This window comes from Panthera leo, chromosome B4 (genome assembly GCF_018350215.1).
Source record: "Panthera leo isolate Ple1 chromosome B4, P.leo_Ple1_pat1.1, whole genome shotgun sequence".
Lineage (NCBI taxonomy): Eukaryota > Metazoa > Chordata > Mammalia > Carnivora > Felidae > Panthera > Panthera leo.
In genome coordinates, this window is record NC_056685.1 from 42,198,303 (window position 1) to 42,226,191 (window position 27,889).

Genomic DNA, 27,889 nt, shown 5'->3' on the forward strand with positions numbered 1-27,889 from the left:
GTAGGGAAGTCCTTTCTCAGTAGTGACATGGAAGCTGGGACCTAAAAAAAATATGCTAGCCATGGGAGAAAAAAGCATTCTTGGCAGAGGGAACATATATAGACAGCCCTAAGGTGCAAGAGAGCTTGGTGTTTCCTGGGGAATTGAAAATAATATCGATGTAGTTGTGACTGGTATGTTAGGGAGAATATATAGTGCAAGGTGAGATTATAGGTAACATTTTTTTTTTAAGGTGGCTCCACGCCCAGTGTAGGGCTTGAACTCAGGACCCTGAGATTAAGAGTTGTGTGCTCTACTGTGCTGACAGCTCAGAGCCTGGAGCCTGCTTCAGATTCTGTGTCTCCCTCTCTCCCTGCCTCTCCCCTACTCACACTCTGTCTCTCTCTCTCAAAAATAAATAACGTATACAGGGGCGCTTCGGTGGTTTAGTTGGTAAAGCGTCCGACTTTGGCTCAGGTCATGATCTTACAGTTCATGAGTTCAAGCCCCCCATCGGGATTTGCACTAACAGTGCAGAGGCCGCTTCAGATCTTCTGTCTCCCTCTCTCTCCTCCCCTCCCCGGCTCCCACACACGTTCTCCTTCTCTTTCTCGAAATAATAAATAAACACTTAAAAAAAATAATAAAATGAATGTTTACAAACTTTACATGTATTGCAAGTGTCTATTTTCTTTTTTTTTTTTTTTTAATTTTTTAAATGTTTATTGTTTTTTAGAGAGAGAGAGAGAGCACGGGTAGGGGAGGGGCAGAGAGAGGGAGACAGAATCCCAAGCAGGCTTCATGCTGTCAGCACAGACAGGCACCCTGCAAGTGTCTATTCTCCAAAACCTTAGCCAGGCCTGGGGATTGTCAGTCATCATACTTTTTAACAATCTCGGTAGGGAGAACAAAAGCAAAAACAAAACCCTTTTTCTTTTCATTTGTTTTGTTCCTAAGTTTGGATGTCTTTTTGTTTTGGCCATTACTGAATCTTCCTGTACACGTGCTTGTTCCTGTGCTTGGCCTGTTATTGTCTTTCATTGTTCACTTTCTTTTATTGCTATGAAAGAGCTCTTTGTATATTATGAAAATTAAGCCTTTGTCATATGAGTTGCACACTTCTTTGCCAATTTTTTTAAATTTTATTTATTTATTTATTTAGTTTTAATTTTTTTATGTTTATTCATTTTTGAGAGAGAGAGATAGAGTGCGAGCAGGGGAGGGGCAGAGAGAGAGAGAGAGAGAGAGAGGGAGACACAGAATCAGAAGCAGGCTCCAGGCTCTGAGCTGTCAGCACAGAGCTCGATACGGGGGCTCGAACTCCTGAATGGTGAGATCATGACCTGAGCCGAAGTCGGACGCTTAACCGACTGAGCCATCCAGGGGCCCCTTAATTTATTTTAATTAATTAATTTATTTATTTTGAGAGAGAGAGAAAGAGCAAGTCAGGGAGGGGCAGAGAGAGGGGAGAGAGAATCCCAAACAGGGTGTGCACTGACCCTATGCAGGCTGATGCAAGGCTCAAAGCCGCCAGCCATGAGGTCATGATCTGAGACAAGTCGGATGCTTAACTAACTGAGCCACCCAGGTGCCCCAGTTTTTTTTTTTTTTTTTTTAATTTGATCATGTTTTATCACATAGAGAGTTTTAATTTTACGGGCACCCGGGTGGCTCAGGTGGTTGAGCACCCAACTCTTGATTTTGGCTCAGGTTATGATCTCACGGTTCTTGGGCTCAGGCCCCACACCGGGCTACCTGCTGGCAGTGCGGAGCCCGCTTGGGATTGTCTCTCTTTCTCTCTGTCTGCTACTCTCCAGCTTTCACCCCCTCCCAAAATAAATCAATAAACTTAAAAAAATGGAAAGTTTTCATTTTCTGTGGTCATGTTTATAAGGTTTACTCTTTATAACTTGCATGTTACAGGTTTTGCTGAGAACAGATCTGTATTTTAAAAAGGCGATTATAGTGATAATGAAGTATATGATTATACCTGGGGAAATTGAAGAAAATGGGACCAGTTGGTATTCACTGCAAATTGAAGCAGTGACTGACTATGAGCATGGGGAATAGAAGACAGATTTGAGGGACTTTTTTTTTTTTTAAATATAACAGCTTGATTGAGATACAGTTCATAGCATATAATTCACCTACTTAAAAAAAAAGTGTTACAATTCAAGGGTTTTTAGTATGTTCCCAGAGATTCACAACCATTAATCAATCTGAGAACATTTCATCACCCCCAAAGGGGCCCCACAACCATTAGCAGTCTTTCTGCATTCTTCCTTAACCTCTCCCAGCCCTTGGCAACCACTAAGGTATTTCTGTCTCTCTAGATTTGCCCATACTGGACATTTCATGAATGGAACCATAAAGTACAAGACCTTTTGGGACTGGCCTCTTTGACTTAGCATATTTCAAGGCTCATCCATGTTGTAACATGTACTTCTTTCCTTTCTGTGGACAAATAATATTTAATTATACGATGATAATCCTGCATGTGTTTATCCATTGATCGCTTAATGAACACTTGGGGTTTTTTTTCCATTTTTGACTCTTATGAATGATACTGTTATGAACATTATTACATATTTTTTTATTTTGAGAGAGAGAGAGAGAGTATATGGCAAGCAGGGAATGGGGCAGAGGGGGAGAGGGAGAATCCCAAGTAGGCTCTGGGCTGTCAGCACAGAGCCTGATGCGGGGCTCAATCTCACAAACCATGAGATCATGGCTGAGCTGAGATCCAGAGTCAGACACTTAACCAACTGAGCCATTCAGGCGCCCCTGTTATGAACATTCATGTGCAAGTTTTTATGTGGACATAAGTTTTCAATTCCCTTGGGTATTTACATTGGAGTGAAATTGCTAGGTCATACAGTAATTCTGCGTTTAATTATTTTCCAAAGCACTGCACCATTTTACATATACACCAGCCATATGCGAGGATCCTCATTTCTCCATATCCTTGGAACAATTCTTATTTTGTCATTTTTATTATAGCTGTTCTAGTGCATATAAATTGGCATCTCAATATGAGTTTAATTTGCATTCCCTCAAAGACTGAAGATGTTTCTTGCTTATTGGCCATTGGTGCATCTTCTTTGAAGGCATGTCTGTTCAAGTCCTTTGCACATTTTTAATTGGATTATCTTTTGTTGAGTTGTAAATTCTTTTTTTTCTTTTTCTTTCTTTTTCTTTTTTGTGAGCTCTGTGCCCAATGTGGGACTTGAACTCACAACCCCAAGAGATCACAAGTCGCATGGTCTACTGACTGAGCCTGCCAGGTGCCCCGAGTTGTAATCTCTTGTATATTCTGTTTATGTTCTTTATCAGATATATGAATTATATTTTCTCATTGTATAGGTTGTTCTTTCACTTTCTTGATGGTATTCTTTGGTGTTTTGTTTTTGATGGTATTCTTTGAAACACAAAAGTTTTATGTTGATGCAGTTCACTTTATCAAATTTTTCTTTCCTTACTTGTACTTCTGATATTATAACACAAAAAGCTTTGTCTAACCCAAGTCAAAAGTGTTTATATTTAGATTTGTGAACCATTTTGAATTAATTTTTAAGTGAGGAAGGGATTCAACTTCATTTTTATGTTCATGGATATCCAGTTGTAATGGCACCATTTTCAAAATAAACTTTGATCTTATCAATAACTAAGCCAGTATTGAGGGACATTTTTTTTAAACTTTTTCTTTCTTTTTTTTTTTTTTTTTAATATTTCCAAGAGAGAGAGAAACAGAACATGAGCAGGGGAAGGGTAGAGAGAGAGGGGGACACAGAATCCGAAGCAGGCTCCAGGCTCTGAGCTGTCAGCACAGAGCCTGACGTGGGGCTCGAACTCATGAACCGCAAGATCATGACTTGAGTGGAAATTAGGTGTTTAACAAACTGAGCCACCCAGGCGCCCCTAGGGACATTTTTTTAAAGCAGACTTAAAAGTACTTGACAGTTGGAAAGTGAAGGAGACAGAAACATCAGAAATTTTAGTTTAAGAACTAAAATTAACTTCATTAACCATTAATGGTAACTTCATTAATCAAAGTGGAGAAATCAGTTGGGGGAGGAAAAGCAGAAGCAGATTTGGAAGATCTGTTTTGAGCATACTGAACTTGAGGTATTTATAGGGTATCCAGGTGGAGATTCACAGCAGGCAATTATAAATTTGCTATGGAAATCAAAAGAATGTTTGGAGTAAAAGCCAAATTTTGAAGTCCCTTCTGTGAGTGAGGTTGAGACCACTTGAGAATCGGTTCAAAGATGAACCTGATGTTTGAGTCATTGAAGAAGAGCCCAATGGAGAAAGAAAAAAAGTAGAAATTAGAAAAGTTGAAGACTACCTAGAAAATGGTGTGGGAGCTGAGAGAGATTGAGGTTGGGGAGGGGGGGGCTCATTAACAGTTTAAATGATGAAAAGAAGGAGGCACCTGGGTGGCTCAGTCAGTGGAGCATCGGACTTTGGCTCAGGTCATGATCTCACGGTTTGTGAGTTTGAGCCCCGTGTTGGGCTCTGAACTGACAGTGTAGAGCCTGCTTCATATCCTCTGTCTCCCTCTCTCTCTGCCCCTCCCCAGCTTGTGCACTCTCTCTCTCTCTCTCAAAAATAAATAGACATTAGGGGCGCCTGGGTGGCTCAGTCAGTTAAACGTCTGACTCTTGGTTTCTGCTCGGGTCATGATCTCACGATTTGTGAGTTCAAGCCCCACATGAGGCTCTGCGCTAACAGTGTGGAGCCTGCTTGGGATTTCTTCTCTCTCTCTCTCTCTCTCTCTCTCTGCCCCTCCTGTCCTCTCTCTAAATAAATAAACCTAAAAATAAAATTAAATAAATAATCTTTTTTTTTTTTTTAATGATGAAAAGAGTATGCATTGGACGATAGCTAGGAAGGCCACTGGTTTTACATTAGGTTATTCGTGTCTTTTGCACCCGAAGCTTCAACAGAGAGGTTGCAGTGGAATGTGGGGAAGAGTGCTTGAACCTTCAAGCAAAAAAAGTTTTTTCCTTTGGAAATTATTGCTAAAGACTGTACCTACCACAAGGAGGGCAGAGTGCTTTTCTTTTGCTCTAATCCTGTCCCTATACTCCAAAACTTAAAACAGCTCAGATAAGCCTTGGAAAGCAAGACTTTCCAAAGACTAGGAACGAAAAAAAGAAAAAAAGAAGATTGCAACTTACGATTAATAGATATTTCTCTCGGGGTGCCTGGGTGGCTCAGTGAGTTAAGCGGCTGACTTGGGCTCAGGTCATGTTCTCTTGACTAGTGGGTTCGAGCCCCGCATCAGGCTCTGTGCTGACAGTTCAGAGCCTGGAGCCTGCTTCCGATTCGGGGTCTCCCTCTCTCTCTGCCCCTCCCCCACTCACGCTCTGTCTCTCTCTCTCTCTCTCTCTCAAAAAATAAACCTTAAAAAATTTTTTTTAATACATACTTCTCTTTCAGTGAAGTGGTTCACTGAAGACTTATCTTCCTGAGAAGCTCTTGGCCTCGTTCCATTTATCAGAGGCCAACTGTCCCTTGTACCTCTTGGGAGGGTCCTCAAACAATCAAACTCAAAGTCTCAGGGAACGAGGTCCAGTTTCCTTGTACATATGTGTAAGAGCTCTGGTTTCCTTTTTCTGGACTTAACCTCTTTTCTCCAGATAAAAGAACGTCTACTTCTTTGAAGGAAACCATACCTTCTCACAAGTATGTCACCATAGGCACAGGCCGTAGCCTATTTCCATAAAATAAATAAAAGTTTCAGTCATACCAAAGATATCGCTAAGTAGCAGGTGTGTAATTTCATACAGAGGTCCGAACTTCTATGCAGACCACTAGCTATTCTGATATATGTTGATGCTGAATAGGAGAGAAAGAAATAGAAACAGGAAGTATAGAGTCCTCTTTGGAGGAATTTGACAATGGAGAGTACCTTGACAGAGTCCGCTAGAGAAGTTGAGGTATAGGAAGGATGAGAGTATTTCAGGATGTGGGTACTTTAGAATTTCATTGGTAATGGGGCGCCTGGTGGCTCCGTCGTTTGGGCGTCCGACTTCAGCTCAGGTCATGATCTCGCGGTTTGGGAGTTCGAGCCCCGCGTCGGGCTCTGTGCTGGCAGCTCGGAGCCTGGAGACTGCTTCGGATTCTGCCTCTCCCTCTCTCTTTGCTCCTCCCATGCTCATGCTCTGACTCTCCCTGTCTCTCAATAATAAATAAACGTTAAAATAAAAGAATTTTTAGACTTTCATTGGTAGTAGGAAAGGACATGCAGAAGGTGAGAAATTTAAGGCAGAAAGGGGAATAATGGATGGAACAGTGTCCTGGATCATGGACCATAAGTTTGAGCCCCACATTAGGTGTAGAGATTACTTTTAAAAAGTAAATAAAATCTTTATTTATTTATTTTTAATTTTTTTTAACGTTTATTTATTTTTGAGACAGAGAGAGACAGAGCATGAACGGGGGAGGGTCAGAGAGAGGGAGACACAGAATCTGAAACAGGCTCCAGGCTCTGAGCTGTCAGCACAGAGCCCGACGCGGGGCTCGAACTCACGGACCATGAGATCATGACCTGAGCTGAAGTCAGACGCTTAACCGACCAAGCCACCCAGGCGCCCCTAAATAAAATCTTTAAAAAAGGAGAAGGACTTATTGCAATAGAGCAAGTGACAAATTATGATGGTTTTCACAAGGATGGTGCAGTGGAGATGGGAGAGTAGAAGAAATCTGGGATATTTGGGAGGTAAAGCTGACAATACTTGCCATTGTATGAAACGTGGAAGGTGTGAGAAGGAGAGAAATCCTGAATAGCCCCTAGCAATTTGGCTTTTGCCATAGGGCAATGGTGATCATGTTTACTAAGATGGAGAAGGCTAAGGAAGGAAAACATTTGGAGATTTGGAAGAGGAATCAGTACTCCTATTTTGGCTACGCTTAGCTCAAGTTGCCTTTTAGCCACTCAGGTAAGAGAGGTAAGACAGGCAATAGATTCATGACTTTGGAAATCAGGAGGCAAGTCAGTAATGAGAAATTTACTGCCTTACAGTTACAAAGCAGCTCATTATATTTTCAATAGCTCTAATTACTAGAAAGTTCTTTCTATGATATTTGTAATATAAATGTGATGCCTACTTCTCTCAGGATACTGAAAAGTACATATTTGGGGAAGCACACCAAATATTTGGAGAAGACGTTCATGTTCTACCCATCGTCTTCATCTCTAAGCTAAATAACCCTAGTTCCCTCAGCTTCTCTTCATTACCTTGTTTCCAAATACTTCATCATCCTGGTCACACCTTTTGTGAAGTAGGATGCCAAGGGACTTAAAGTGACCTGGATAACATATCCCAAACATAGGACCAATAGCTTTCTGACTTGCTATTCTTTCAAAACTACGTTTGGGGCCCCTGGCTAGCTCAGTTGGAAGGGCCCGCAACTCTTGATCTAGGGGTTGTGAATCCAAGCCCCATGTTGGGTAGAGAGATTACTTAAAAATAAAATCTTTTTTTTTTAATTAAAAAAAAAAATGTTTTTATTTAGTTTTGAGACTGAGAGAGACAGAGCATGAGCAGGGGATGGGCAGAGAGAGAGGGAGACACAGAATCTGAAGCAGGCTCCAGGCTCTGAGCTGCCAGCACAGAGCCCGATGCGGGGCTCGAACTCCCAAACCGTGAGATCATGACCTGAGCTGAAGTAGGACGCTCAACCGACTGAGCCACCCAGGCGCCCCCCAAATAAAATCTTTTTAAAAATACGTTTATGGGGCACCTGGGTGGCTCCATTGGTTGATCATCCAACTTCGGCTCAGGTCGTGATCTCACGGTTCGTGAGTTTGAGCCCCACACTAAGCTCGCCGCTGTTAACACAGAACCCACTTCGGTTCCTCCGTCCACCTTTCTGTCTGCCCCTCCCCTCTCAACAAATAAACATTAAAAATTTTTTTAAATATGTTTGTTCACTTTTTATAATTTGTCTCTTTCTTTTCTTGCTGTCATTAGTGTGTTAGGGTCCCCTCCTGTGGCATAAGACATCTCTTCTAATTTTCTTCTAATATGTTGCCGCTTTGGACATCAGGTAAAAAAACTTACGCTCTGTATCAGATATTAACATTTTGCATTGTATGTTTGCAATGTTTTCTAGTAATCTAAAAAGAGAGAGGGGTGCCTGGGTGGCACAGGCTTAAGGTTAAGCATCCGACTTCAGCTTGGGTCATGATCTCATGGTTCCTGAGTTTGAGCCCTGCATTGGCTCTGTGCTGATAGCTCAGAGCCTGGAGCCTGCTTCTGATTCTGTGCCTCCTTCTCTCTCTGCCCCACCCCTGCTTGTGCTCTGTCTCTCTCTCGAAAAAGAAACATTAAAAAGTAATAATAAAATAAAATAAGTTAGTATTCCAAATAATTGAGTTCCAGATAGGTGAGGTCTTTCACCCAAGGATCTCATTAGAGATTTTCCAAGGGAATGGTTCTCACTCATCAGCGACTTTGCTCCCCAGGGACATTTGGTATTTTCTGCAGACATATTTGGTTGCTGTTACTGTGGCAAAGAGAATGTTACCGGTATCTAGTGGGCAGAAACCAAGGATTCTAGTAAACATCATACAATGCACAGAACTGCCCCAAAGACAAAGCCCAGAATAGTACCTAGATTTAGAAACGCTGGTCTGTGGTATTTCTCTGAATTTTTTTAAATAACCTTATTGGAAAAAAGGTTAGGAAAACCTTCGGTAAAAAAACTGACACAATGTACTTAAACTTAAATTAATTCTGCATCCAATTAATTAGTACTCCTTCCTTTTGTTGCATGCAACTATCTGTTAGTAATCTTTCTAGAATTGAAGGGGAAAATAATGAAGCCCCACGCTTTTTCACTGAAAAAAAAATTCATAACTCCAATTTCTTTTGTTTTTTAAGTTTACTTTTTCATTTTTTTTAGTAATCTCTACTCCCAATGTGGGGCTCGAACTCACGACCCCGAGATCAAGAGTCACGTGCTCTTCCCACTGTGCCAGCCAGGCGCCCCTCCAATTTTTTTTGGCACCTCTCTCAGTCTCCGCAGTTGTTAGAATATTAACAGGTGGTCAGTGATCAAATCTGGGCATTTCTATGTGCATTTATTTAAAGCAAAATTACACTCTCACTTTTCTCCTTGCCCTTTCTAGCCTTTACTTTCTCTGGTCCATACTTTGTTCATTTTTTCCGGGAGAAAGGTCGTGTTTCTTGAGAAGAGGAATCACCCTGCTTTTCTTCTGTCATCTCTTAATATTAGATAAATAGAATACAACTTGAACTAGAGGCTTTGTTCTCCTTATCTTTCGGGTGCCCCAGTGAGGCATGCAGCTATTTTGGGATGTGGCTTTACTACTTACTACTCACTAGTTTGTTACCAGCGAGTCAGACGGCGGCAGAAGTCAGTGTCCTGTCACTGGTTGTACTTAGAGGTAGAGGTGTGGGAGACAGAAGAATGCAGTTGGGTGCACGTCCTCCGCCGTGGGAACATGCCAGTCTTCCTGGGGCTGTTTTGTTTCTTGGTATTGACTGCAGGTGTCAAGATCAAAGGGGAAATAATGAGACAAGAGTAAATTCTTCATTCTCTGAGTACCTGAAAGGAGCAGGGCTGAATCGAAACTAAAAAGTCAAAGGGAAGGGATGCCTGGGTGGCTCAGTCGATTAAGCGTCCGACTTCAGCTCAGGTCGTGATCTCACGGTCTGTGAGTTCCAACTCTATGTCGGGCTCTGTGCTGACAGCTCGGAGGCTGGAGCCTGCCTCAGATTCTGTGTCTCTCTCTCTCTGCCCCTTCCCCGCTCACACTCTGTCTCTGTCTCTCTCTCTCTGTCTCTCTCTCAGAAATAAACATTTAAAAACAATTTTTTTAAGTCAAAGGGAAGAAATAAATTCTTTCCTCAGCCATACCCTAGGACAACAGCCAGGTAGTTCTTTTTGGATGCTTCTAAATTTTCAAATTACACCTGTGTTACCACTCAGAATCTAGTGGCAAAAGTCATCCTTCCCCAGTATCTTTGTGTTTAGAGCTGGAAGTTCATTCATTCATTCATTCAGATATTTATTGAATGTGTCTATATGTACCAGGTACCTAAATGAACCAAGGAAGCTTCCAAAAATATGGAAATTTCAAGTGTATATTTGAAAGTGGAATGATAAGTGAATACCCCATTAATAGTCAAAATAGTCCTATAACTTACCACCTTTCTTCCATGGTAATAAGCCACTAAATATTTGTATAGGCTGTCTATTTGTGGAACTCTTGAGATTGCAGAGAATAAAACAGTTTGGACCATCTTTTAGAATGAGAGGCCCAAGACACAGGTTGAATGACTTTATTAATTCCTAGATGGTGGGAGCACAGCAGGTCACTACCGTAGTCTGAACTACTACCTGGATTTTCTAATGTTCAACCTTGTCTTTGCTCTGACAATAGCACTGAGAGAAGATTGTTTACAGAAAATGCAAAACCACCCCAGATTGGTTTCTATCCAGAAAGCCTTCTGATTGCAACAATGGACAGGAAAGTGAAATGAAACAACGGAATTTGGAGTTCAGGGGTGGGGTTGAGAGAAGCAATGGAAAGAAGAGATTAGAAAAAGCAACAGAATGAGGAGACCATATTTTAGTTGGGACAAAGCATATAAGATAAAAGTGACAAGTGGGGCGCCTGGGTGGCTCAGTCGGTGAAGCGTCCGACTTCGGCTCGGGTCATGATCTCCCCGTCCGTGAATTCATCCCGCGTTGGGCTTTGTGCTGACAGCTTGGACCCTGGAGTCTGCTTCGGATTCTGTGTCTCCCTTTCTCTAACCCTCCCCCGTTCGTGCTGTGTCTCTCTCTGTCTCAAAAATAAACATTGAAAAAAAAATTTTTTTTAAATAAATAAAAAAAAAAGGTGATAAGTCTGGTATCTCCGGAGTACAGGTAGTGTTGTAAAAAAAAAAAAAAAAAAAAAAGGAAAAAATGCAATAAGATTTTCCTTCATTCCACACCCAAGGGCTTACAGTCAAAATAGCATGTCTGGTATTCAAAGACTCCAGCAGTGTAGCCTGAACTTGCTTTTCCAGCATTCTCTCTCACTAGACTCCTATAGGCATCCTGCTCTTCAGCTCAACTGGTCGAAGCACTATTACCCAACCTTCCACACCAGCTTCCTACCACCATACCTCTGCCAAGGCCATTCCATTTTCCCAAAACGCCCTTCTCTCATGTCTACCTGTCTCTTACCTTATTCGTCTTTCAAGATCTACTCCAAATTCTGACTCCATGAAGACTTTCTCGATTCTTCCCGCACAAACAGAATCCTTTGGCTTCCTTCAGAACTTTTTTTATCTTGTCCCCTCCGTGGCCAGATCGTAATCAACTTCTGGGGGGAAGGGGGGCACTTTGGGTCTTCTGCATTACTCAGCCGTGCATTTTGTAGGCTCTCTCAATACATGTTTATGTGTATATCTTCATTTTTCTCAACATTGTATTTAAAAAAAAAAAACTCATTGAAATTTTTCTGTATTTAGAAACCCATTGTTTCTTACTGTTTTTATTAGATGTTGTCTTATCCAAAGATGGAGAGGTCCAAGTAAGAATGCAGCTAATGGGCGAAAAAGTAGAGTGAAATTGGAAGAGGCCAAGTTTCTGGCTAGGGAGTGGGGACAAGTCTGACTTTAGGTGAAGGGAGATATTGTTAAAGAGGGTGGGCTAGACAAAAGGAGCATTAAGAAGATGGCTTATAACCTGGGATAAATGCAAAGAAAAGAAAAGAGAGCAAGAAAGAGAAGGAATTGTAGAAAATTTGAGGTCCAAATATTTGAGATCCAAATATTGAAAAGATGGGAGGAAGAATAGTCAAGAGACTAAAAGGGTTATGTCTAAGAGAAAGAGCCCAGCCTTTGGTTGTCTTTGGGAGGTCCTTTCTGTGTGCAGGCAAGAAAAGGAAGTGAAAAGCAACATAGAAGTAAGGGTGTCCTCTGTATAACCTCCCACTGGTCCCTTCGTTGGAAATAGGAATGACTCAAAGAGGTTACATATAAGGATAAATAAACGTTTTCTTGGAATTGTTGCTGTTCACGGCAAAGTTCTGTGCGAAGCTGTTTTCACCAGAATCCTGTATGATCTGGTTCAACCCCTGACTGTGTGTCTCCTCCCCTCCTGTGTGTCTATGTATATTTCAGGTCCCTGGGTTTGCTTATGTCTGTTGCCTTAGAACCTCCACTGTGTGCCTTTTACTGGGCAGTATGTCTCCACCCATTTCCATAAGTAAGTTGTTTATGGCATCTTATCACCTGTGCAGTTCCTCCTTGGATGGTATCAGGTCTTATCTGTGCCTATGTCTTTTCCTTTTGCCTTAATCTTTTATTTTTCTCTATGCACTCTCTCCCATTCCGCTTCTGTCACTGCCTTTCTTACCAACTGGCTTACTATGATTTCATCTCCATGGCAACCCCTCCCTGGGGAAGAATGAGGGGAAAGGGAAGTAAGAGAGAGCCTAGAATAAATGGACAATGAGAAGCTGGATTGGAGTTGAGGGCAACCTTCTGTCCTGGAACAGAATAGAAACAAACCATGTAGATGGATTGCAGCCAAGTCACACAAAACCTTAAGGGAACACAAATTGGGGGGCCTGACCCCAGCCCCTGTTAGCATACTCATTCAGCAGATTCCTCCTATTTATGCCAAGCTGTCATCTGTTTTTCCTTCTCCTGTGATCCAGATGAACTATTCTTTCTTTCTCTGTTTCTAGGCTTCATAATTCTTATACAGTTATAGTGTCTGATACGTTATAACTTGACAAGTGATTTTCTTAAAGATTCACGAGTATTCACGTTGGAACTGCAAGGTGATTCTTTTGAGGTCCTACAGCTTTTGACAAGGATTCCTTCTGGACATTAAGTGATCGTTAAGTGATAATAAAGAACACTTGGAGTGGCCTTAGAAAAGGACAGAAAAATATATTTAATGATACTGTGCACTCTTGTGTAGGACCAGAATGTTAGACAAGAGGTTTATTAAGTAAGAAAGAAGATTTCACAAACCACGGGATTTGTTTTCCATAAGGAAAGTGAAGTAATGGAGTCCTTCTTTCCAGTGATCTTTAAAACCGAGTAGTTATCTGTGTATCTGTAAAGGAAATTGGCTAGATCGGTGTATCTCAAACTTTAAGCTCCTTTTTCCCACTTGCTTCCCTTGACCTTAACCTGGAGAGCTTGTTAAAAGATAAAAGTGACACCTGTGGTGACAAATTTTTGAGCCCCACCCTTAGAGACTGGGATGGTGTTGTCCTGGGGCTGGAGGGAGGGATGGTGGAAGGGGTATGAAGTTGTATTTCTAACAGGATCCCTGGAGACGATGTAGCCGATCCCTTGATCACCTGTGAGTAGCACTGGTGTAGATGGATTCCAAAGTCAAAGAATACAGTTGACATACAGAGTACATAAACGTGTGGATATCGCCTTACTCTTGGATTAAAAATATCTTTTTCTTGGGGAATGGAAAAGCACAGATGAGCTAACTCAGGTTTTGTTTTTTCCCGCCCATTTATTTGCAAGCTGTGATACCCATTTGACAGCTTTCTTTGCTCTGTAGAGTGACGGACAATCCCCGTTTGCTCATGGCCTTTCAGTGCCAAAACTGGGACAGTCCAGGGCAGAGTGGACATTGGGGTGATCTCTCTGTTTACACGAGGCTAGTGAAATAAGAGGACTATAAAAAGAAAAATGAATTTGACTAAGAAAATGTGGTTTCTAGTCCTAATTTACAATGTATTAATTTTATGACTTTAAATTGGATGTTTAAATTTTCCCTATTTCCGGGCGCCTGGGTGGCTCAGTCGGTTAAGTGTCTGACTTCAGCTCAGGTCATGATCTCACAGTCCGTGGGTTTGAGCCCTGTGTTGGGCTCAGTGCTGACAGCTCAGAGCCCGGAGCCTGCTTTGGATTCTGTGTCTCCCTCTCTCTCTGCCCCTCCTCCACTCTCTCTCTCTTTCTCTTTCAAAAATAAACATTAAAAAAATTTTTTTAATAAATTAAAAAAAGAACAACAAAATGAATTGATGATGGTAGAAGTAAGTATAGTGGTTACCTCCGGAAAGGGAGACTATAGACTGGAAGAGATGCAAGGAAACATGGGGAGCTAGAAGTGGTCTAGAATCTAGATCTCGATCTGGACAGCGGTTATACAGGTGAATATGGACGTAAATATTCACCCAGCTGTACTGGGTGTAATGTACTTAACATTAGTGCATTTTTACCTGCTTTATTATATGTAAAAAAGAAAAAAAGAAGGCATAAAGAAAGAACTCACCCTCAGTTCTGACCCCACTAGAAAACACATTCTTGTTCTTGAAATTTTTCTAACAGCCCCAACACTATCAGGCTTGGCTTTGTGACTTGAACACCTAATATGTGGATTTAGAGGTCATCTCCTTGTTCAGATATCTTGCTTTCTAGACTTGAGTAATATATGACAGTAAAGGGAAGTGGAAACCCTTTGTCACTTGGTCAGGAAGAGGGCCAGGTTTACATCAACATTGCAACAAATCTTTGTTTTTATTGTTCCTTTTCTTATTTTTCATCTTGGTGCCGGTAGGCCTACTTTTCTTAGATTGGCTTTTCCCCTACCCGCCCCCCCCCCCCCCGGCCCCCAGCACACCCCTCATGTGTGCTGCAGGGGGAGGGGAGGAGTGGTCTTCACTTTTTCTTTGTGTCTGTCCCATCAGTAGCCTACTTTGGCATCTTTTCTCATGTGTCTCATTAAACTGAATGGTCCATGCTGACGCTTCCTTTTAAGAGTCTATTCCAGGGACTCACATCCGGTGCCCCTTGCCAAGGAGACTTCCAGTAGCTTTTACAGCTGTATTCCCAGACTTGACTTGTTTTTGAAATGTGCCTGTGGCATTCCCACTTCTGGGGAAATCTCCCTTGCATAGTCCTCTCCCGCCCTCCTTTCCTCAGCAACGATTCTGCTGTGTTTCATTCACCCTCAGCCTAGCTTAGGTAAGAAGAAAACTTTCAAAAAAAAGAAATCTATTTCTCAGAGGATTAATCAGGTGACCAAGTTGTCTGCGGGTCTAAAAAGGAGAGATTATCAGAAATATATGAGTGGAGAGATAACAGAAACCATGAGTTGTATGATATGTCCTTTCCCTTTAAAACTGTGTTGCTCTAGTTTCTTTCTTTTTTTTTCTGTAACATCAGTGTCTGTTTCATAGAAGTTACTTAATAAATGTAATGCATGGGGAGAAATATAAGGTGCGTCTGAAAAATGACACAGTAACCACACCCAGAATCAGGATGCTAAGGGAACTTTCTGAGATACAAATCTGTGGATCAGTGTTTGCATGGGTGTGTATATCTGTCAGAAGTCATGATCTGTGCACCTAAAGTGTATGAATTGTATATATTTTATATGTAAAACTGACTTTTAAACATAGAATCAAAATGCTGCAGGGGCATTAAGAAGAATCTGTAAAGATCCGAGATCAGGAGAAGTGTGAAATGTGGAACCTACATAGAGAAGAGGGGATCAGAGGTGAGAAAAGAGCAGAAAAAATGAAAAGACCAAACCAGACATGGGGCTAAACAGACATGGTTGTCGGGGCAAAACGGAGGAATGGGGGCTTGCAGACTGACCCTGCTCAGTGATGCCGAAAGGGATGTTTGGGGATTAGTTGTGCAGAACAGAAACACCTGCCCTGGAGGCAGAACTCTTGTCTAACCTTTTGCATCTCTCTAGAGATGCCTCGAGTTCCTGGAAATTGCAACTTTGGCCAGTGGGGTGGGCAGGCCTGCGTGCCCCTCGGGGCTTCGCGCAGCTGCGCGGCGGAGCGGAAGGGCGGGCGCGGCGGGTGGCGGGCTCGGAGCTCAGCGTCACCTTCTCGTCACTGCAGGGGACGTGCGGGGTGGCACGGCGCCCGCGGCGCGCTCTCGGCGCGCGCTCATCCTGTCCCCGCCCAAGACCTGGGAATCCTGGCGGAGGGGCCCGGCCCCAGAATCCCCCGTACACAGGGCTTTCCTCGGTGTCTGCTCTTGGGCCAGTTTTGGTCAAGGAGGGAATGCAATGAAAAGAATGAAAGTGGAAAGGGGCAGGGAGAGCTCAGGAGAAAAAAGACTGAGCAGAGTGCAAGGCTGGGGCAAGAGGCGACCTGGAAACCGGGCAGCCCAATGTGTGTGAGAAGGAGGGAGAAAGAGCAGTTAGGGGAGGAGGGGGACTGAGTTGCCATGAGAAGAGTCCGTCCGAGGAGAGCAATGATTTTGAACTGATGAAGATGCTGAGTCGTGGGGTCGCCTGGGTGGCTCAGTCGGTTAAGCGTCTGACTGGATGTTAGGTCAGGTCATGATCTCAGGGTTTGTGAGTTCGAGGGGACAGCCAGCGTCTGGCTCAGGGCTGACAGTGCACAGCCTGGTTGGGATTCTCTCTCTCTGCCTCTCCCCTGCTCATGCTCTCTCTCTTTGCAAATAAATAAATAAACTTTAAAAAGGGCGGGGGGGGGGGTAGATGCTGGGAAGGTGTGGCATGATTGGGAGTGGAAAGCATCAAAGAAGAGAATAAACTTTTATAAGGAAATGGAGGAAACGCAAGTTGCAGGTATAAGGGCCAAGGGCAGGTTGCCCCCAAACGTGTCACTTCAACATATTGATTATTATAAATAAAAGTGACTTAAGGGAAAAAAAACGAAACCTTACTCAAGAAAGCCTATGCAAGAAGGACACTCAGACATTCCTCTGTCTCCCTGAAAGCAGAAAATAAATCTCCCATGTCAAAGGTAGCTTCCCTGTACCAGGAGGTAAGGAGACATCCTTATCGCCAGAGGTAGGAAATTTAGAGCCCAGAAGACTGTATAAACAACCTTTGTTACTTTGTACTAATTTACTACCCCCCCTCCCCCCACCCCAATTCTGTTTAAAATTCCTTACTAATTGAAGCTCCCAGTTTGCCCTGTCAATTCCTCAGATTTTTTGTCTCTTTGTCTAAACAGTGTAAAAACTGCCTACCTTTGTTATTGTTTGAGGTCTCAGTTTCATCATGGGGCCTCTGTGTGCACCTAAGAAAACTTTGGAGTTTTTTTCCCTCTGGTTAATCTGTCTCCTGTAAATTTAACTCTTAGTCCAGCTGGAAGACCTTGAAGGGTAAAGGAAGCATTTCCTTCCCTTCACAGGCAAATAGGAGTTGTTTTGCATGCTGCTTGCTCTGGACCTAGAAGTTGCCTGAGAGGAGAGCAAGTAGAAACCAGGAAAAGGAAAGAAATCGAAATCAAGGTCTCCCCTTTTCCTGCCTCAGTTGCCTTACTCTTGAGGTGTAAGTTCCTCTGTGTTTATCTTTCTTTCCCTTCATGTACTATGGAGAAAAACAAGCACCATGTTTTCAAAACGAGGTGATTGGCTCAGTTGGTTAAGTGTCAGACGCTTGATTTCGGGTCAGGTCATGATCTCATGGTCGTGGGACTGAGCCCCACGTTGGGCTCTGAAAAAAAATTAAAAATTAGAATAAATAAATAAAAACGAAGTGATTTACGTATCATGACATTCTATTTGTGAACTGTATTTTAGTTATGCACTTGGTAGTATCCTTTCATGCCACTTGATGTAAACTTTTTATGACTATGGGTAGACACATACAGCCTCTATGTGTCTTCAAAACAGTATCTATCGGGGGCGCCTGGGTGGCTCAGTCGGTTGGGCGTCCGACTTCGGCTCAGGTCATGATCTCGCGGTCCATGAGTTCGAGCCCCGCGTCGGGCTCTGTGCTGACAGCTCAGAGCCTGGAGCCTGTTTCAGATTCTGTGTCTCCCTCTCTCTCTGACCTTCCCCCACTCATGCTCTGTCTCTCTCTGTCTCAAAAATGAATAAACGTTAAAAAAAAATTTAAAAAAGAGAGAAAAAACAAAACAGTATCTATCGTATCGTAGAAATTCAGTCATTAGCAAATTCAGTTCTGGGGGTGCCGGGTGCCTCAGTCGGTTAAGCATCGGACTCTTGATCTTGGCTCAGGTCATGATCTTGGAGTATGTGAGTTCAAGCCCCACATCGGGCACAGATGGCCCTGATGGCACAGAGCCTGCTTGGCATTCTGTCTCCTCCTCTCCCCCCCTCACCTGCTTGTGTTCTCTCTGTCTCTCAAAATAAATAAACTTGAAAAGAAAAAAGAAAATCCAATTCCGTTCCACCGGAGACGCATCGATTGTGCCACATTAAAATCTGAATTTGCAAAGAAATGAATTAGAATAGTCATTTGTATTACAGAATTATGCAGGGCTTCAAAAAATTATTAGAGTTTTACTTTTTCTTTATAACAAGCTCCCATAGTATATTTAAAAATATGACTCAGGGGTCTCCTGGGCGGCTCAGTCGGTTGGGCGGCTGACTTCGGCTCAGGTCATGATCTCGCAGCTCTTGAGTTCAAGCCCCGTGTCGGGCTCTGTTGTGACAGCTCGGAGCCTGGAGCCTGCTTCAGATTCTGTGTCTCCCTCTCTCTGCCCCTCCCCTGCTCGCACTCTGTCTCTCTCTCAAAAATAAATAAACATTAAAAAAATTTTTTTTAACTGTTTAAAAAAATATGACTCAGCATCTAGCAGTGACAGAAACCAGTAAGTATAGGATCGACAGATTAATGATCTGTATTCAATAACGTGTTCTTTTTATAATGATTTACTCAGAGACCTAATTCCCCTAAGGTCCTTATTCCTCTGCTATTCACATCCCATTTCTCACCCATCACTTCATTGAATAAACGGGCAACGGCGGTGGTAACATTTTGGCTCCGGTTTCCATCCCCAACTTTTGCAACTTGCACTTCACTGGAATAAGGGGTATTAGAAGCTGGGGAAACCTCTGGCAACAGTTTAGCGCTCAGTACATTACTGTACACTCCAGCCATCCTTCCATCCTTCTCGCCTGCCCCATCTTCAGTGGTTGTGTAAAACTCAATGTGTCTGCTCCCCTTTTTGGGTGGTGTGAAGTGACCATGCAGCTAAGAAGGACAGGGACACAGGACTTGAAGATTAGCCACCAACCCATCTTTCATTAGCTGCTTTCTCTAATCCAGACCTTAGTTTTCCTCTCCCTAATAATTCGGAGGTCGCTATGTTCAAAATGGCCACTAGGCTCTGGAAAACAGTGTGGAGGTTCCTCAAAAAATTAAAACTAGACCTACCCTATGACCCAGCAGTAGCACTGCTAGGAATTTGCCCAAGGGATACAGGAGTGCTAATGCACAGGGGCACTTGTACCCCAGTGTTTATAGCAGCACTCTCAACAATAGCCAAATTGTGGAAAGAGCCTAAATGTCCATCAACTGATGAATGGATAAAGAAATTGTGGTTTATATACACAATGGAGTACTACGTGGCAACGAGAAAGAATGAAATAGGGCCCTTTGTAGCAACGTGGATGGAACTGGAGAGTGTGATGCTAAGTGAAATAAGCCATACAGAGAAAGACAGATACCATATGTGTTCACTCTTACGTGGATCCTGAGAAACTTAACAGAAACCCATGGGGGAGGGGAGAGAAAAAAAAAAAAAAAGAGGTTAGAGTGGGAGAGAGCCAAAGCATAAGAGACTCTTAAAAACTGAGAATAAACTGAGGGTTGATAAGGGGTGGGAGGGAGGGGAGGGGAGGTGAAGGCATTGAAGAGGGCATCTTTTGGGATGAGCACTGGGTGTTGTATGGAAACCAATTTGACAATAAATTTCATATATTAAAAAAAAGAAAGAAAAAAAGAAATATTAAATGTAAAAAAAAAAAGCAAAAAACAAAAACAAAAAACCAAAATGGCCACTAGGGATTTAAGCATTATGGTATACACTGTGTTTCTAAATAAATAAAAAGAACCAGGTGAACCTATCAGCCCCCCCGTGAAGCAAGGGAACCCGTTTGAGAAGGCACTTTCAACACTGGTAATGTTCCTCCCATGCCCTGTTAGAAAGCATGAGAGAAAGGTGGAGAATGAATCCCTATTTCCTTTTGCATCTCCAACTTGGTAGGCCCACTTTGTTTGCATTCCCTAACAAGAAATCCCCAGGGGGTTTTTGCTACTCAAGCTGTCTGTATCCCACCCGGGTGTATTCTATTCTCCCCTTACTCTAATCCAGCTGCACTGTCCTTTGCACTCCTTCCCCTGACCTGGACCTATGTAACCCTGGGTTCTCCCGATTTAGGAACTATTTCACTTGATTCCTCCATTGTCTAACTCAGAAGCTGGCAAATTTGACCTAAAGGGTCAGATCCTAAATATTTTAGGCTTGCTGGGGCCCCGTGGTCCGTGTCATAACTATTCACCTCTGACATTGTAGTGCAAAAGCAGCCACTGACAATATGTAAATGAATGAGGGTGGCTGTGTACCCGCAAAACTTTACTTATGGATGCTGGAATTTGAATTTCATATAATTTTTTACAGTGATCTCTATGGCCAACATGGGGCGCGGACTCATGACCCCGAGATCAAGAGTCACAGGCTCCACCAACTGAGCCAGCCAAATGCCCCTGAATTTCATGTGATTTTTACAAGTCACAAAACATTATTCTTTTTAATTTTTTCCAACCATGGAAAAATGTCAAAAGTATTCTTGCTTTATAGGTGGTACAAGAACCGGCTCCCCAAATCCATTACTCCTGAAGGAGATGCTGCCTTTTTGCCCTTTGGTATTTTTTGTTGTCAGAGCCAACGCTGATGAGGAACAGGAGCTTTCTGTCCCTCACGTCGCCTCCTTTCCTGCTCTCCTCATCTCCTCTCCATCTATGAGGATCTTCTTGCTATAGCCTGAGAATAAAGACCCTTACTGCACCACTAAGGGGGGATGGCTCCCTTTTCCCACAACTCTTGAATAACCACATATCGTCAGCCTCCAGATTTATTGCACCCCAGCCATGCTTCCTGTTTATGACCAGCGGCTTAAGAAGGGATCAAGAACAAGCTCTATTTCTAGGAGGAAAGAGATGGGGGTGGGGATGGGGAAACACTGGCTATCCCAGATACTTTGCTGTAAACCTACATGGACTGTATCTTTCTTGTAATATACAGCAATATAGTGTAGAAGTACAGTCAGGCAATTAGCTTTGCCCTGAACTGTGGTCCTTAAGCAAATTACTTCTAGATTTCTCACGGGAAATCAGGATGGTAATACTAAATTTAAACTATTGTTGTGAATTGTAAACGAAGTAACATGGTAAGAACCTGGCACTCAATAAATACAGCTTCAATTACTACAGAGAAGAAAATTTGTGAGCTTCTCACATGTAATTAGAGAATCTTTGGAAAGTGTTTAGGTTCTTTTTTTTTTTTTAATATGCATACCTGTATTTTTTTTTAATGTTTATTTATCCCTGAGAGAGAGAGAGAGAGAGAGAGGGAGAGAGAGTGCAAGCAAGGGAGGGGCAGAAAGAGAGGGAGACCCAGAATCGGAAGCAGGCTCCAGGCTCTGAGCTGTAAGCACAGAGCCTGACGCGGGGCTCGAACTCACGAGCTGCGAGATCATGACCTGAGCCGAAGTCGGATGCTTAACTGACTGAGTCACCCAAGGCGCCCTGAAACTGTTTAGGTTCTTAAAAGTAATGAAGATCGAGACTTTCGTTTGTGATTTGCAGTAATTTCTTTATCTCTGAGCATATATATGTTCGACTCTTAAGTAGATATGTCTGTTTCTTTTTTCTTTTCTTTGTGGATGCTTACATGACAGTATATACTGGGCACTGTTGTGTGTGACTGATTTAATCTAATCCTCATAACCAATCTTGAGAAGTAGACTATTATTGCCTTCATTTTACATATGAGGAAATAGAAGCACAGTGGAGCTAACTGACTTTCCCAAGATCACACCATATAAGTAGCAGAGCTAGAATTCAAACCCAAGATGTCTGGCCCCAGAATCCATGGTCTTAGCTACTGTTGTTTTAAAATAATTTTTGAGGGGCATCTGGCTGGCTCAGTCGGTTGGGTGTCTGACTTCAGCTCAGGTCATGATCTCACGGTTCGTGGGTTCCAGCCCCACGTAGGGCTCTGTGCTGACAGTGTGGAGCTTGCTTGGGGTTCTCTCTGTCCCTCTCTCTGGCCCTCCCCACTCACGCTCTCTCTGTCTCTCAAAAAATAAGCATTAAAAGCCTAAAGAAAGAAAAGAAAGAAATTTTTAAAGCAGAAATAAAAAGTAAAAATGTACTAAATCATATTAAAGCTAATTTGTCAACCAAATAAAAAAAAAAAAAAAGTAAAAATGTGTGCATAACCCCAATACACATTTAAGCTCCATGCAAGCAGAGAATGGAGTTCTCCTACCACCTTGACCACAATACCCTTAGTATCTAAAACTGGGCCTGGCAACCTACAGATCCGTATGAACGAATAGATGAATTAGCCCTGACCTATATCCCATCATGGATTTTCCAGGCCATTTGTCTTTCTTCCTTATTCTTAGTATAGTATTAATTAGTTAACTAATTGATACCTCTTCCCTCTAATAGTATTAAGAGGGAGAAAGCCAAAGAATATCAATAGAAGGCCCCGAACCCTTAAAGGACCACTGAACAAGGGTCCATGAATTTAATGGACTACCTTTTTCCTTTAATTTTGCAAAAACGTGTAAACTTGTTTATTTCCAATTATCTGAAATTACCCATTTATATGTAACCGGAATTAAACTGGATTTAAAAAGCCCACCTGGAACCTAATATTTAAAGAATTGAGATTGTGATTTTAATCAGAGTAACTCTCCCACATTTGAACATTCATACGGTTACAGGATCGTAGGGACAGGCTATCAAAGTCACATTTTTTTCCACACATTTTTTAAATAGGTACATAATCATGCAATAAGTTCACATCCAACCATTCAAGAAGAACTCGGGTTTTACACACCCAGGAGATTGTACAGATTCGTGTCAAATAGGGAAGAACCAGAAAGGATGAAAAACAGCCAAAAAAGGGAGATAAAGATATTGCCTACATCCCTGGTAGCATCAGCACGAAAATACATTCCGTGGGAGGAGGGGAGAAGCAGAAGAGTAAAAAAAAACGACAGGAACCTTTGGTCACCCTTGAGTGATGGAACTGGTCGCTTAGGAGATTTGGCAGACTGTCTGCAAAGCACGTCTGCACCAGCTTACGTAGCCTCAAAACGCAAGCAGGCGGGGCTAACCTACAGGGTAGCACAGCCGAGAAGAGATTCTTGGGTTTCTGGGCCCGCCTCATCCAAATATTCCAGTGACTTCTGCTTCAATTCGGGGCTGAAAACAAGAAGGCTGGTGGCCACAGCTATTTGAAAAGAAGATGTGTAAATTAGGGAAGCTGATTTTTCACTGCCTAGAAAGATTGCATGGCACTTGTAAATGAAGCACGTATGGGAGACATAAAATTATTATAAGTACAGTGGCTAGAACACTGCCTGGCACATCATAAACACTGGATGAAATTTGTTGAGTGCATGTAGTATGGACAGTTCTGATAAGGAGAATCCACGGTTCTCAGTTCAGCTCAAGCCCCCAGTGCCTCACACATCTCTTCCGTGATGAGTTGCTGAAGGCCAAAGCTAAAATATGTGGCTGTTTGGAGGAGTGAAGGTGGAGGTTTTTTAGTCTCTTCCCACTATGTCTGTCCTGTTAGGAGGGTTGGTCATACTTCTCGCTCAAGTACCCTAATAATAAATGGCGCTGTGACTGCTTTCTCTTAACCTACCCCCTGCTAGGAGGGAATTAGAGCCTCTGGCTTGAAAAAGATCTTGTTCTTTGTGATCCCACCTGGAGCTCAGACCATCTCGGAGTGGGAGGGGAACTAACTTGAAAGCAGACAATGCCTGCGGTTTCCACACTGCAATTCCACCGATGACCCAGAAACCCCCAGATTCCTCCCCTCCCCCTTCCTACCATAGCCAATGCTTGGCAGCTCCTTCGGCTGTTTTCTGGGTCTTGTACTCCCTTTTTGAGACTGTCATAAAAGCTTATGGTCAGAAAAGTACACTGAAATGCAACTTTTGCATTGACTTTCAGGGGGATTGTGTCCATCTCAGAACCCCATATTAATAAATGCCACCCCAGAGCTTCAAACAGCCTTTTTCTTCCTAGAGAACTTGATGGATTTTTTTTTTTTTTTTTTTTTCCTGAGGACCTGGCCTGTGCTGGGCAGGAGGGTCACCAAAGTTGGGGAAGTAAGTGTCCTGCTGAAAGAAGGCAGAAACTTAATTATGAAACACTGCATCAAACTGTAGTGGCATTGCTCCTTACGCCATCCACAGATTGGCCCTTGGTTATGGTTTTTTGAAAGGGTGGATATGAGTCAGTGTGAACACTTCACTTATCAGTGTTTAGTAGCTGTCTTCCTGTAAATGAGCCAGGCAGGGGTATCCTGGTGATAGTGTCAGACTAATAGCCACAAAGAGAACAAAAGACATTTATGGTTTTAGAGCATTGCCGGAGTAAACTTAAGGAACTTAAACAAAGCTCTTTGCTTCTTGCAAGCAGAAGTCTATGTTTTCTATTAGCGATTGTACAGAAGTTGACATTTAAAATACTTGTTTGTGATCCATCAGTCACACTCCTTGGTATTTACCCAAATGAATTGAAAATCTACATCCACTTGATAGAGAACTGAGGGTTGTTGGAGGGGAGGTAGAGGGGGGGATGGGCTAAGTGGGGATGGGCATGAAGGAGGGCACTTGTTGTGATGAGCCCTGGGTGTTGTATGTAAGTGATGAATCACTAAATTCTGCAACGGAAACCAGTATTATACTCTGTGTTAACTAACTAGAATTTAAATTCAAATTTGGAAATAAAATCTACGTCCACACACAAACTTGTGCATGAATATTTATAGCAGCTTTGTTTATAATTGCCAAAACTTGGAAGCAACCAAGATGCCCTTCAGTAGGTAAACAGATAACAAGCTGTGGTACATCCAATGGAATATTATACAGGGTAAAAAAGATATGACCTATAGAAGAAGAGGTAAAGAGATAAAGATAAAGATAAAGAGATAGCTCATAAAAATGAGCTATCATGGGGTGACTGGGTGGCTCAGTCGGTTAAACATCTGACTTCGGCTCAGGGTGTGATCTCATGGTTCGTGGGTTCAAGCCTTGCATCGGGCTCTGTGCTGACAGCTCAGAGCCTGGAGCCTGCTTCCGATTCTGTGTCTCCCTCTCTCTGCCCCTTCCCCACTCACACTCTGTTTCTCTCTGTCTCAAAAATAAATGTACATTAAAAAAAATTACGAAAAAAAAAGCTAGAAATGATTATGGTTAGTGAGGAAGGCATGTCAAAAACCAAGTGAGCGTGAAAGCCGGGTCTCTTGTACCCGTTAGTCAAGTTACGAGTGCAAAGGAAAACTTATGAAGGAAACGAAAGCACTATGCCAGTGAACACAGAAATGATAAGAAAATGAAACAGCCTAATTACTTATATGGAAAACTTTTCAGTGGTCTGGATAGATGATCAAACCAGCCACAACATTCCTTGAGCCAAAGTCTAACCCCGAGCAAGGCTCTAAGTCTTTTCAATTCTATGAAGCTGAGGGGCACCTGGGTGGCTCAGTTGGTTAAGCCTCCGACTCTTGGTTTTGCCTCAGGTCATGATCTCACGGTTTGTGGGTTTGAGCCCCGCGTCAGGCTGTGCCGGCCTGCTTGGGATTCTCCCTCTCTCCCTCTGTCTGCCCCTCTCCCACTCTCTCTTCCCCTTTCCCTCAAAATAAATAAATAAACTTTATTTTAAAAATAAAATAAAAATCTGATGAAGGCTGAGAGAGGCGAGGAAGCCGCAGGAGAAAAGTCTGAAGCTAACAGAGGTTGGTTCAGGGGCTTTGAGGGAAGAAGTCATCTCTATAACATAAAAGTGCACGGTGAGGCAGCAAGTGCTAACGTAGAAGCTGCAGCAACTTGTCCAGAAGACCTAGCTTGGATAATTAATGAAGGCGGCCACGCTAAACAGCCAACCGAACTTCAGTGTAGACAGACGGCCTTCTACGGAGAGAAGATGACACCTAGGACTTTCATAGCTACAGAGGAGAAGTCGGTGCCTGGCCTCGAAGTTTCAGAGGACAGGCTGACTCTCTTGCAAGGGGTAATGCGGCTGGTGACTAAGCTGAAGCCAGTGCTCGTGCACATTCTGGAAGTCCCAGGGCCTCAAGAATTCTGCTAACTCGACTCTGTCTGTGCTCTGTAACTGGAAGAGCAAAGCCTGGAAGACAGCACATCTGTTTACAACATGGTTTACTGAATATCTTACCCACCGCTGAGACCTACTCCTCAGAAGAAAAGACTTCTTTCCAAACACGACTGCTCATTGACAACGCACCTGGTCACCCAGGAGCTCCGATGGAGATGTCTGACGAGATTCCTGCTGTTTTCAAGCCTGCTAGCACAACAGCCATTCTGCAGGGCATGGACTGAAGAAGTCTACTTCAAGTCTTATTTAAGAAATACATTTTGTGGGGCACCTGGTGGCTCAGCCGAAGCATCCGACTTCGGCTCAGGTCATGATCTCATGGTTTTTGGGTTCGAGCCCCACGTCAGGCTCTGTGCTGGCAGCTCAGAGCCTGGAGTCTGCTTCAGATTCTGTGTCCCCCTCTCTCTCCGCCCCACCCCTGCCTGTGCTCTGTCTCTGTCTTTCAAAAATGAATAAACATTAAAAAAAGTAAAAGAAAAAAAGAAAAAAGAAATACATTTTGTGAGGCTTTAGCTAGCAGAGACAGTAATTCCTCCGATGGATCTTGGCAAAGTAAATTGAAAACCTTCTGGAAGGGATTTACCATTTTAGATGCCATTAAGAACATCTGTGATTCGTGGGAAAGGGTTGAAGTATCAACGTGAACAGGAGTTTGGAAGATGGTGATTCCAAATCTCTCTGATGACTTTGAGAAGTTCAAGCCCTTGGTGGAGAAGGACCTGCAGGTGTGGTAGAAACAGCAAGAGAACTACATCGGAAGTGGAGCCTGAAGCTGCGACCGAGTTGCTGGAATCTCAAGATAAACCTTGAACAGATGAGGAGTTGCCTCTCGCGGATGAGCAAAGAAAGTGGTTTCTCGAGATGGCATCTACTCCTGTTGAAGACGCTGTGAAGCCTGTCGAAATGACCACAACCGATTTCGAACATTACATATATCTGAGCTGATAGAGCAGCAGCAGGGTGTGAGAGGACTGGTTCCAATTTTGAAAGAAGTAAGGGGCGCCTGGGTGGCTCAGTCGGTTAAGCGTCCGACTTCAGCCAGGTCACGATCTCGCGGTCCGTGAGTTCGAGCCCCGAGTCAGGCTCTGGGCTGATGGCTCAGAGCCTGGAGCCTGTTTCCGATTCTGTGTCTCCCTCTCTCTCTGCCCCTCCCCCGTTCATGCTCTGTCTCTCTCTGTCCCAAAAATAAATTAAAAAAAGAAAAAAAAAAACGTTGAAAAAAAAAAAAACGTTGAAAGAAGTTGTACTGTGGGTGAAATGTTATCAAATGGCATCGCATGCTACAGAGCAATCATTTGTGAAAGGAATCAATCAATGGGGCCAACTTCACTGTTTTCTATTTTAAGAAATTGCCATGGGTCATGGGGGGCGCCTGGGTGGCTCAGGTGATGATCTCGCAGTTTATGAGTTCAAGCCCCGCGCGGGGCTCTGTGCTGACAGCTCAGAGCCCGGAGCCTGCTTCGGATTCTGTGTTTCCCCCTCTCTCTACCCCTCCCCTGCTCACTCTCTGTGTCTCTCTGTCTCTCAATAATAGATAAACGTTAAAAAAAAAAAATTTAAGAAATTGCCACGGGTGCCCAGCTGGCACGGTTGCTAGAGCATGAAACTCTTGATCTGGGGTTTTCAAGCTCAAGGCCCACGTTGGGCCTACAACTTACTTAAGAGGAGAAGGCGAAGAGAAGAGAAGAGAAGAGAAGAGAAGAGAAGAGAAGAGAAGAGAAGGAGAAGGAGAAGGAGAAGGAGAAGGAGAAGGAAGGAGGAGAAGGAGAAGGAGGGAGGAGAAGAAGAA

General features: G+C 43.1%; 1 protein-coding gene across 6 annotated transcripts in view; it reads left to right on the forward strand.

The window, feature by feature from the left end:
• SLC2A3 (solute carrier family 2 member 3) overlaps positions 1-27,889 on the forward strand; it is an 89,063-nt gene that overhangs the window by 23,651 nt on the left and 37,523 nt on the right. The gene's annotated exons all lie outside the window — the stretch shown is intronic.